Genomic DNA, 13,714 nt, shown 5'->3' with positions numbered 1-13,714 from the left:
TATCCTTTGTCCAACAAATCCTGTTGTTGTTGCTGCAACTCCCTCATCTCTAATGGAGCCAAACGATAAGGTTCATGAGAAATAGGTGTCGTCCTTGGTACGAACTCAATCCCGAACTCAACCTCGTGGATTGAGAGAAAACCTGAAATCTTATCAGGAAAAACATCCGGGTACTAGCAGACAACTGGAAATTCCTCAAGAGCCCTAATCCCCATGGACGCATCAATAACATAGATAAGGTAGCCTTCCCCCACCAGCCTCAAAATCCCGGCAAGCTCTCAAAGCTGATACCAAAGGCATAGGGGGTTGCACTCCCTTACCATATAAAAACCAGCTATCACCCTCAACCGGACGAAACTGCACTATCTTTTGAAAGCAGTCCATAGTAGCTATATACGCAGTCAAAATATCTATACCTAATCAAAATCCTCCATCGCTTGAATCATAAGATTTGCCGCTATCTCAGAACCCTTGGATACTAAAGAGAAACCCAAGACTAATCTCTTAGCTAAAGCAGAATCTTGTTGAACTTGGCATACAAATTCCTCTCTCAAAGAATCTGCAGTACAACTCTCAAGTGCTGAGCATGCTCTTTGATGCTGTGGGAATAAATCAGAAATTCGTCGATAAACACCACGACGAACCTATCCAAGTAATATCGAAAAACCCTGTTCATTAAATCCATGAACACTGCTGGTGCGTTCGTCAAACCGAAAGGCATCACTAAAAACTCATAGTGACCATACCTCGTACGAAACGCAGTCTTCAAAACATCCTCATCACGAACTCGCAAATAATTATATCCTAATCTCAAGTCAATTTTGGAATATACTTAAGTACCCTGAAGCTGATCGAACAAATCATCAATGCACGGTAAAAGATACTTGTTTTTAATCGTCACTCGGTTCAACTGTCTGTAATCGATACAAAGACGCATAGAACCATCTTTTTTCTTGATGAATCACACTGGAGCTCCCCAATGTGAAACGCTCGGACGAATATATCCTTTGTTCAACAAATCTTGTTGTTGTTGCTGCAACTCCCTCATCTCTAATGGAGCCAGACGATAAGGTGCACGAGAAATAGGTGTCGTCCTTGGTACGAGCTCAATCCCGAACTCAACCTCGTGGATTGGGAGAAAACCTGGAATCTTATCAGGAAAAACATCCGGGTACTCGCAGACAACTGGAAATTCCTCAAGAGCCCTAATCCCCATGGACGCATCAATAACATAGATAAGGTAGCCTTCCCTCACCAGCCTCCAAATCCCGGCAAGCTCTCAAAGCTGATACCAAAGGCATAGGGGGTTGCGCTCCCTTACCATAGAAAAACCAGCTATCACTCTCAACCGGACAAAACTGCACTATCTTCTGATAGCAGTCCATAGTAGCTCTATACGCAGTCAAAAGATCTATACCTAATCAAAATCCTACATCGCTTGAATCATAAGATTTGCCACTATCTCAAAACCCTTGGATACTAAAGAGAAACCCAAGACTAATCTCTTAGCTAAAGGAGAATGACCGGTCGGGGTAGAAACAGAAACCACTACGTCTAAAGACACATACGACAATCTATGATGCTTAACAAACCATGCAAAAATGAAAGAATGCAATGCACTGGTATCAATGATGATGAATGCAGGAATACTACATAGAAGTAATGTACCCGCGATAACATTCTCGTTCTATTGCTGAATCTGATCCTGACTCAGCGCAAACACCTGCCCGAAAATACGAGGCCTCTGATTGGTGCTCCCTATAGACTGTACCTGAGACCTCTGCAGAACAGAAGACTAAGTTAGAACCAGACGCTGATCCTCCGGCATCCTGCGGGCAATCTCTCTTCATGTGGCCAACCTCGCCACAATGGAAACAGGCTCCTATTCTACGACACTTCTCATTCGGATGACGACCTCCACAAGTTGCACATTGAACCTGACGTTTCTTCTTCCCACAATGGTGAACACCACCTGAACTGGAACCAAAAGAAAAAGAAGACACACCCTGCTTCTTGAAAGATTGAGTCCTCGGACCCAAAGAAATGGCTGGTCTAGATGAGAGAAAAGACCTGTTACGGTGAAGACTATCCTCCGCCTGACGACATCGGCTAACCAAACCATCGTAAGTCATGTTGTCACCAAAAACAACATGGTCATGGATCTCCGGACTAAGACCCTAAAGGAAAAGATCATATTTCACCATGGATCTGGCAGCAATGTGTGGACAATACGAAAATAGCTCAAAGAACTTCTGCTGATACTCGTCGATAGACATCGTGCCCTGCTTCAGACTCAGCAGCTTGCTTGCCTTCGACTATCAAAGTGCGGTAGGAAAATAAAGCTTCTGGAAGGCTGCGCGAAACTCTGCCCAAGTAGCTACGCTTCGCTCGGCCACGAAAGGTGCAGATGTGGACTTCCACCACTTCCGAGCACGCCCCTCCACTAGAAATTTAACAGTCTCCATCTTATGTTTCTCTATGCACTAAAACTCCCTGAAGCAGTTCTCCATGAGCTCTAACCAATTCTCCGCATCCTTCGGAGACTCGGCCCCAACCAAAGGTTTGGGACCCATATTTATAAACCTATGCATACTAAAACGGCGACGATCATCACAATGATGGCGATGGCCTTGGCGATGCTCACGATTGTCCTCATCACCACAACGTCCACCCCCGCTACCGTGACTCTCATCATATTCCGCCATCTGGTAAAGGCAACAATGATTATCCCCAAAATTGTATTTCTAGATCTAAAATTTAGTGCATGCTCTGATACCAAAAAATGTAGTGACCTAGACCAGAATCAACTACTAACAGATTCTTAAGCATGCAATTAAATCTCAAAACGTAAATAATTAAATCTAGCGGAAACTTAAACCATAATACAAAATCACCGGCAGAACAACCGGGCTAAAATCGAATAATATTTACAACCCCATCGAATGGAAAACACTAAACTCAAACACTAACAACCTGATATAGAAACGGGCAAAAATCACGGAACCACTGTAGTTCAACAACCAATACCTCCGTGTCCGTCCAACCTTAGCCATGCCCCATAGAATAGGGTTTCCTACACAAAATACTACGGAAATGAGCATAAAACGCTCAATACAAAAGTACGAGTATACATATACCATGCATGCACATGCAATATGACCGGTACTGGAAATCCTAATCCAGAAGACTGCTAAGTCAAGGCGCCATGGTATGTAGCACGCTGAGCCGTCGCATCAGGAGATGGCTCCCATATCATAAAATTATGGATATATTCGAAACCAAATCCATGGAATCCATCCACTAAAAATACAGGGCTGAGCGACCCCTACTACGGCTATACAATCAAGACATAAAGCTCAACATGTTCATGTATGCAACATAATATTAATATATATACAAATACCACAGAAAATATTTAAACATAATACATGTATATTAAATCTGGTATCTCAGATAATACGAACGTACCTCTATCCAAAAAACTCAAGCACCTAGCAATCTAGTTGTCTAGGTACTCGAAACCCAAACATATAAGCAATAATCACCATATCACTTATAATGCACTAAAAACCTTAACTAAGATATTATATACTCCCTAATCTCTATAGGTATCCAATGATATACATGCGTCCGTCGTCAGCCTGCTGATGGCGACTGCCTCAAAACTTAGGCATTGCTCCACTACTATCCCCGTAGCGCTCCGCCACTCCCGGTCCTCCAATAAGGCGCCTAAAAGTCCCTAAAACCTAGCTAGAAAGGAAGATAGAGGAATTTGTGCGAGTGGAAATGGGGGCTCTCGACCCCTATTTATAGACATAGATCAGATGGTCTGATCCCTGCGATCGGATCGTCCGATCTCCCCATTCAATCCTTTCCGAACATGTGTCCCTCGCTGTGACGTCACTGATTACGTAATACGTTCTGATCTTCCGATCTCCTTGGGTTATCAAATCAAATCCATATCCACTTATCCAGACACGATTTAATCGTCTGATCCTTTTTAGAATCATCCGATCTCTACGGAGCCTCCGATATCAAACTATGATTCCGAACTCCATGCACTTCTGATGGTCCGATCCTTCCGATAGCTTGGATCCCTTCGGGCCATTTTCGAGTGTTCTGAATTAGGGGTGGGCATCGGGTCGGGTAGTTTCGGGTTCGTGTAGTTTGGGTCAGGAACCCGACTTGTCGGGTAGCATATTTCACTACCTGAACCCGACCCTAATTCATCGGGTACCCAACATTATCGGGTAATTTCAGGTACCCGCAAGTCTTGTACCCGAAAATTGCACTGCCTATTTTTTCCGATTTTTCCCTAAAAAATATGCTTTTCAAGGATCAGAGCATGGTTGAAGTGTACGATCTTGTGGGAAGTTTCTGTCAATTCATAATAATAAATATTGGTGTCCTCAAGATAGTTCTCGACTTCTCGCTTCTCTAGTTCTTTAGTTCTCTACTTCTCAACATACTTCACAATTCACACGAATCTCAAATTCCACAACCTTAGTCCACTGCTTTTCAATAGAAATTTGAGTTAGCCTACAATAGAGCCAAAGAAAAAGTAAATAAGATGCAAATAAATAAGGTATGCATAATGTAGCATTTCCAAAAATCAAAAATCAAAAATCGAATTTCTCAAGTCTTAACTGTCGAGCTGCGGTTCTTCTTCGTGAGAGCCGAGAAACGAGTGTCGAGACTCAAGAGCGACGAGAGCGGAGAGTGTGGGAGTCGCAGATTGTGTCCGCCGTGAAGAGCTGCTGCGGCTGCCGCCTGCGGCTCGTGGTCGTGGCCTCGTGGGGACTAGGAAGATGGAATTGGGTACTCAAGAGTCAAGCTCTACGGCTTATAAGAGATTTTGGATTTTGGAAAAAAGGAATAAGATATAATAATCGAGATGGGATATTGGGCTTAGATAATGCAAGTTCCACAGACCACAAACCATACAACATACTATATATTTTTTTTAAAAAAAAATTATAAAATTTATCGGGTACTCAATACCCGATCGGGTAGGGTAAAAAATACCCGACACCAACCTGAAATTTAAAATGTCGTACCCGAACCCGACATTTTAACAATTACCCGACCCGATCGGGTACCCGAAACCCGATATTTTAACAATTACCCGACCCGATCGGGTACCCGAAACCCGACAACAAATGCCCACCCCTATTTTGAATTCATTTTTCAACTCTTTAAAACTCATTTGACAATCTCTTAATCATGTTTTAGCCAAATAATCATAATTAGACACTTGATTAACTTAATTTGGATACGGGCTACTACAGTTTAGCATATGAAAACTGATCGGGTTTACCTCATTTCTACGGTTGAGCTTCAGTCAAAAGTCAACTCAATTTTTCTTGTCAAGAACAGTTGGTCTCTTAATCGAAATTATCCTTATTCCGAATCTTGTCAAGTTTACGTCTTTAGCTTGTCTTCAGTTTCGCTTCTTGTCAAGAACAGTTGGTCTCTTAATCGAAATTATCTCGCATGTTCAAATGATTTCCCTCTTTGTCTAGACTATTATGTCAACATCAAAACTATGAATGTTCCAACAATTATTATGTTAATTTGAAGGACACATATTATTTATTTCAGTTCATTAAATATTTGAAAATTTGGACAAGAATAAATCGAAGTTCTGGGATGATATTATTTTATTCCTAATTTTATTTAAAAAAATAATTTTCAGTGTCTTTATTTACTAAAAATATTTTAATTTTATTATTTAGAACAAATTATTTTAATTAGTGTCATATTTAATTATTTTATTTTATTGGTAATAAAATTAAGTTAACACAATATTATATACATTATTTTTTATACTTGAAGTTAATATTACAAATTCATGAAATATTTTGTATAAAAAATAAATATTATATTCTAATTTTTGAATATTATTAAAAAATTATAATTATTACTTTGATTAGCAAAACATCGAGTCATATAAATCAATATAATTAAAATGTTTAAAATTTTTCACTATTTAAATATTTAAAAATTTATTTAAATTTTGATATCATTCTATGTATTGAAAAAATAAAAATTATCCAAATTCATTCAATATGATGATAAATTATATTTGTAGCGGTTTATTATAAAATATTTTTAATCAGTTTTAAGATTTTCTCTGTTTAAATTTTCACAAAAAATTGTGACTTGAATTATAGAATGATTTGAAATCTTAATAAAGAATATGAAAGGATAGTATTGTCACTTTATAAAATAAAAAAATAAAGTGAAGTGTAATTGACATTTATTTAGAGTGTAAATTACACCTTAAACTAAATACTTGTTAATAATAATAATTAATAAAATGATTTATTTCTGCACGTTCGTCGTTTGGGCCTAACACAAAAATGTACTCGTTCCATTTGGGTCAAAATCAATTGGGCCCAATCTTATCTTTGAAATCCTCATCGTTGGCCCATTAAAATTGATGGGTTATATAGTAAAAAATACAGTTATGCGTCTAAATTTTGTCAGAATCCAGTATTTAATTTCCTCCAACTCAACTTCACAGGAACTGGAGTATTTTTTTTTTTTTTGTTTGTATTTTAGTCTAATTTATCCCCTCGAATATAAATCCAAAAACCAAAAAATATACACTCGAAATTATATTTAAGACATTTTCAAATTTTAAAAAAATAAATTATATTTAAGACACATGTACTCGAAGCAAACAAAGTAAATGCGACTTTTGAAACTTATAAAATGTGCACGTGCTTAATATATAAATTGCTTGTTATAATTTAAGAACGTAATTTTGGTAAAATTTTCTGGATGAAACTACTATAGTATATATCGCATCCTTCGGGATTAATAATTTGACTCATTGACATTAAACTCAACTCAAAACCTTCTATAAGATGGTCTTACGGATTGATTCTGTGAGATAAATTTTCTATTTGACTTTATTCATAAAAAATATTACTTCGTTGTAGATATGAGTTAAGTAGATTCGTACACATAAATCCGTGAGATTGTTTCATGAGAGACCTACTCTACTCTTTAAAGTTTAAACTCAAACATTTTCAACCAACCTCTGGCCTAGCTCGTTCGCCTCTAACTTGAATAAAGCTGGAAATAATTGTGACAATTGATTTTTAATTTCGAACTTTAAATCAAATTCGAAATACTATTAGTTGAATTTAAGGCTAAAGTCACATCAGAACAAGAGTGATGTTGATATGTTCCTAACGGGATGTTCTAGTTGGTGAAGTAGCTAATCACTTGGCTAGAAGTCAGAGTTCAATTCCGCATGTCAACAACTTATTAGACTAGTCTGTCGCACATAGTTTGTCTGGTGCGGTCTATCTGACTAGTGTAGTTTGCAGACTCTTGTGTTAGTCCGAGAATTTACTCAACGCACATCGAAAGGTAGCGACTACGGATTCCAACATATATCATTAAAAAGAGTGATGTTTATCTGCTCATTAATCGATTTTTTAGGAACAACATATATATAAATATTTATAATAAAAGCACTGTAGCTTCAATAAATTGGCAAAGGTGCACAACAAGCTTAGCTAGATATTTTTTTATTTTCAATGTAGAAGAATAAATTGGTCATTATTAACATGGACCCTCGTACGTAATAATTTATTCAAGTTCTTAAAGTGTAGATGGAGACACCATAATATATCACAGCGAAGAAATTTGGCCATTAGCATCAGATCCAACAACTCATCTCTATTCATCTTGCACAACAAAGAAGGCAATAGGACCTTCATTTTGCTAACTTTTTGCCATAAGTGGAACATAGAAATTTCACATACCAAAGTTTCTTAAATTACTATAATCAACTCTTATAATTTTATCTCAAACATTTTTCATGCAAAGAGCCCAATAATTAATCATTAATAGAATACTCTTTTTTCCCACATTGAAAATTTTAAACAAAATTAAAAGAGATATATCTCTGCAGGCTATTTAGTTCGACATCTGAAAGATTATATTATCCGTATTGATAAACAAGAAAATAACCAAGTCGTTCAATCTTTAAAATGACAATTTTGATCATGTATATTTGTTTCTTTCAGTCTTAGTCTTATACTTTTCAGTTCTTGGTAATTCGGTCATTTCCCCAATTATACAAATTTGACCGAAGTTTGTTTTTATTTATCTGTGTGTCATGTGTTATATTGGGCCCTCAATCTCTCGCATTTGTGTCAACATTACAAGACATCCCTTGTGCTAAATTTAACTCGTGTGTTGCTGTTCCAAAGAAAGAAAACTATGTGTAAGCTTGGTGGATGTTGAATGGATGTCTGATGAATTTTTGAATCAGATCTAAAGGCAATATTTATCAATATGTCTATCAGAGACTTTCCTTGTCATGCAAAAGGTCGACCATGTTGCCGTTGGAGATATTTAATCTTTGGCTAATTAAAATTAAATTATGGAACGTATATAGGATCATGTGTTGCAATCATTAAGATTCGATTCCATCTTTACGATTAATTATTTGAGATTTTTTCCCCTTTCCTAAAAGGGGTCGCTTGAGTATTTGATTACTTATTGATATTTATTTTTAGTTTCATAAAAATAAGAAGTTCAAAGCTGCATAACATTGGTAGGTGGAGTTTTTTTTTTTTTTTTTTTTTTAAGTAGGTCTTTTGTGAGACGGTCTCACAAATGAGACGGGTCAACCCTACCCATATTTGCAATAAAAAGTAATACTTTTGGCATAAAAAGTAATACTTTTTCATGGGTTACCCAAATAACAGACCCGTCTCACAAAAATGACCCATGAGACCGTCTTATAGAAGTTTTTGTCTTTTTTTTTTGGTAATGCTACGTCATGTATATGGAGTGTTACACGTTGGATTACACATTACACTTAAAATTGCATGATTATCCTACATGCATTTTTGAAAGATTTTTTTCAAATAAAATGCATGCATGATCATATAATTTTAAGTGTAATGTATAACTCAACGTGTAACATTCCGTGTACATGTAGCATTACTTTTTTTTTTTTTTAAAGCCTCTCTCTCGAAGTTAAGCCTCTCTCTCTTTCTTTATTTCTTTTTTATTTTTTAAACATAAGAGTACTCGGGCTGACTCACCATAGGGTCAAAGTGGGCCACGGCCATTCAAAAATTTTATTATTATTATTTTATATACTATATGTATTTTTAAAAAAGTAAATATATCACTAAATGATCCCCCAAGGCCCCAACGATTGAAAGAAGATACAGCTTAGTGACAGACAGATTTAAATTTTTGTGATATTCATGATTCAAATCCTTTATCCTTCCTTATAGGCTAATACCAAACAAGGAACTTTGTCAATTTCTTGAAAAATGTCTATTATATTTATATTTTATAAGGAATGCAAAAATTCTTTTTATTAATTTGTTTACCAAGAACTTCATATTTTTTTTGTAAAAAAATATTATTTCATCATTTTTAATGATATTTATGCAACAAGATTGTCGATTTTTTTTTTAGTTTGAATGCGTAATGACGTTTTTTGTTGTTATATTATTGAAACTCTCGATAAGTACTTATTAATTATCGCAAAAGATTGTTATATTTAAAATCTAACGATGAAATCTTAATTCGCCAAAAAAAAAAAAACTTCATCACTTTCAATTTATTGTCAAGGCATGGTCAATTATTTTTTTAAAAAAATTATAATTTCCAACAATCAAGTTATATTAAATGTTTATGTTATAAAAAAAATGTTTGTAAAAATAATAATAAATTATATATATCATAAAATAAGGAGTGAAATTTTGGTTATGTGAAATTTTAAATTTCTAATAGATAGTATATTAACCAAAATAATTAACAGGGTGTAGTTGATACTGCTAAATTAGCTAGGCCTTGAAGCAAAATTGAAGATGATTTTCTCTTGGATGCATTGATGATATTTATTGATGAAGAAATTGCTAAAATTTTGTGTTAGTGCTATCATTAAAGACTTTGACAATTTTAATGATCACTCTTAGATCTATCATGGGGGTAGTACCTGTAAAGGTATGTTGCAATGATCACACATTTCCGCATGCATGAATTTAGGAATAATATAACTTAATATGATTTTTATATAGCTTGAAACTTGTTTAGAGCATGTTCAACAATGTGAGGATATTGGTGTGATAAAATTGATAACTTTATTGGTAACTGTATTGCATGCTTATGTAAGAGATGATAACTTCATCTCATGGTTGTGCAAAGATGAGATGATGTTGCAGATATGATGTTGAAATATTAATTTTTATTTTATTAAATATATAGGTAATTAATATATGCTTTGAATTATAGCATGTATTGTGGTTCATGAATATCTTTATGAATTAATTATGATAGTAATTACACTTGAACTTGATAGCATGCTATATGTTGCTTATACTGGGAAATGTATTTCTCACCGGAGATATCCGGCTGTTGTTGTGTTTGTATGTGTGCATGACAACAGGTAGTTCGGGATCAGGACAGAAGCGAGCATGAAGAACAGAGAGTGAGAGTTAGAGTGGTGATCCGAGTTTAGTTGTCAAGTATGTTAGCTGCAAGAAAATAATTATGTTGTAGCTACTATCATAATGAATATTCTATGGTTCATATGTTTATATTGAGATGATTTTAAGGTATTGTGATGATTCAATTCTATCAACATAATTTTTTTAAAAAAATAACACACATAATTAAGAGAAAATACCTCATGTAAACTCTAAATATGTTCGATAAAGTCCTTTTGAAGCCTATTATGCAAATTTATGTTCTGAATGCCGACATGTCACCCCAGAAAGACGTTAAACTCTACGGTAGTATATATATCTCTCGAAGAAACAACATCTGGTGGCGCATATTCATATTCTCGAGCAGAAAAATCAAGATCTTTGAGCATATCCTCTCTTTCGTCTTCCATAATTCCCACATGTGAGATGGACCTCTCACAACGCGCCAACGTGCTTGGAGTAGTAAACCAAATACTCGCTCAACATCTTTTCTCACGCTCTCTTGATATATTGCAAAAGTCCTATGGTTTTGCGAGAGAGGCCGAGTGACGGACAAAGGCAACCCAAGATAGATAAATACCATCGGAAAAATAATATCTCATGTTGCACTCGTTCTCATTCAGCTCAAATCGTACTGGAGGGGCATCACCATTTGCTAGGTTTAAGAAAAAATTGGACATGTCCAGCACAATTAATGTCGTTAATACATCTTGGTATGCTGAAGTATGCATGTCAAATCCATAAATATTTCGATGCAACTTCTTGTAGTATAATTGAAGGTTATTTTTTGTGTTCACATTGATATTGTCTTACCCAAGATGTTAGACCATTTTTTCAAGTCCAATGCATACAATCAATGTTTTCAAGAATCTCGGGAAATCCCCGTTGAGTATTTTTAGCACTTAGGCAAGCAACATCTTCACTTGTTGTTTCCCTCAAATACTGCTCAAAAAATATATCATACACCGCCCTAAAAAATATGTTCAAACATTTCAATGCTGTCGATGCACTTATTCTCAAATATTCGTCAACAACATCGCTCGCTACATCATATGCAAGCATTCAGACTGCAACCGTAACCTTTTGAAGTGATGAAAACCCAAGTATACATGTTGTGTCCTAGCCGTTGGACAAAATAAACACATTTATTTGTAAAACTTCAACAATTCTAGAAACATAGATCTCCTCATTCGAAATCGCTTTCAAAAATATATTTATTGTTGTGTTCCTTTTGTTCTCTTTTGTAGCCACGTTGTGGCTTGACTCTCATTTGATGAAAAAAGCGGTGCTCCAAAAATCGATAGTTTGGTTGTCATCTTATCGTGAATAAAAATTGATCAATCATGAGATTAGATATTATATTATTCGAAGAAGAAGAAGAAGAAGAAGAAGTCTAATACACCATGATCATAAACAAATTGCTCTTGAAATTTTGTTAATTGTTTGAAAGAAATTGGACTGTTTTTAGAGTGAACTTGAAAGAAATTTGATTTTTCCAAGCTAAAATGAAGTGGATTTATAGGAGATTGAAGAATATAGTGAACTTGAGCAAAAACAAATGTTATCTAGATCAAACTGACGTCGCAAAATCAAATGGAATCGGATCAATCGAGCAAGAAAACAGAAGCAGTTGACCTCGAGTAGTTCTGGTATTTTGGCCATATATTGTTGCTCGATATTCCAAATGAAACGATTCAGCATGCGTTAGAAAGCTAAGCCAATGATATAAAAATCATATTCACAAGTCAAAGTATGAATCGGAGCATAAAGAGCTGCTAAACTGCATTAAAATTTCTGGTTCAGAACTGAAATAGAGCAGAATTTCCAGCACAGTCTGGTATTTTGATCATATCTCTCTCATATGAACTTGAAATTGAGAGATTCTTGATGCGTTGGAAATACAAGATAAAGAGCTACAACTTTCATGTTCATCACTTTTCCCAGATATCAACAGATCATTCCAAGATCAGTGTTCTACGAAACTAAGTTTGCTCAACTGCTACAGTACTTCAGTTGAGCTCCAAGACCAGTTTCGTTCAGTTGAGCTCCATGTTAATTAGTTTCGTTTAGTTGAGCTTCAAGATCAGTTTTGCACCAAAGTTCAGTTGAACTCCAAGTTCAGTCTCGCTCCAAAACTGAAGTTGGCCAAGATCAGTTTACCTACCCCAAACTGAAGATTGCTCAACTGCTACCCAAACTGCTACAGTACTCCAAGTTCAGTTTAGCTCCAGAAACAGTACAAAAATCCTTTAACAGCTCTATTTCTGTGTCTAGCTAACGGCTATATCATTCTTAAAGCCTATAAATAAAATATCTTGAAGACCAAATACAAGCTTTTGAAAGGGATTCAAAGTATCGGTAACCTACTTGAAGAAATTAGCTAGAATGAGAGCAAAGACCAAGGTGTGAAGAACAAGAAGAAAGATGAGAGTTCACTGCCAACTTCTTCACACCAAACCAAGTTTTTAGAACACTTTTCCTTGTCCAAAATATTTGTATATCAGTTGAAGAAAGCTCACCCACACACATACGAGAGATGTACTTTGAAAGATTAGTTGAGTGAGACTAGTCTTAACACAAAGACGTTAAAGATTGTGTTTGTAGTCTTGACTCAAGAGACGTTAAAAATAATATGTGAATTGTGAGGTTGCGGCATACAATCGAGTGTGCTAGAAGTTCTAAGATAGGCAGTGGGTAAGTCCTAGTCTTGGGGTGGGCTTGTACAAATGAGTTGTATAAATCAAAGTCTTCTAGTGGTATCCTTCCGAGGAGGAAGAAGGGGTGACGTAGGAGTTTTGAAATCTCTGAACATCCATAAACAAATTCGTGTCTATCTATTTATCGCATTTACTTTACTCTTGCTACTGTTTTTAAGACCATTGTTGAAGCATTTTATATGTTCTTCATAACATACAAAGTGTTTGATAAAATGCTTCAACCAAACTGTTCTCATCATTTCAACTTGCATATTCTTCTTCAAATGATTTACAAAATGTTTAATCAATTTTTACGAATGATTACTTTGGGTATCTTCCGCTTAGTTTGAAAACCAAACTCGATTTAATTTATCGATGCTCAATATTTCAAGAACCGTGCTATTGTAGCTCAAAATATTTTTAAACTTGTGTATTTTTAAGTGTGTATTCACACTCCTCTACGCACACAGACAGATCCTATCAAATAATAATAATAATAATAATAATAATAATAACTAACTTTATTTTAAGACATCTTTAAAAGCA

The sequence above is a fragment of the Henckelia pumila genome, chromosome 3 (genome assembly GCF_033568475.1).
Source record: "Henckelia pumila isolate YLH828 chromosome 3, ASM3356847v2, whole genome shotgun sequence".
Lineage (NCBI taxonomy): Eukaryota > Viridiplantae > Streptophyta > Magnoliopsida > Lamiales > Gesneriaceae > Henckelia > Henckelia pumila.
Note: the sequence above shows the minus strand (reverse complement) of the source record.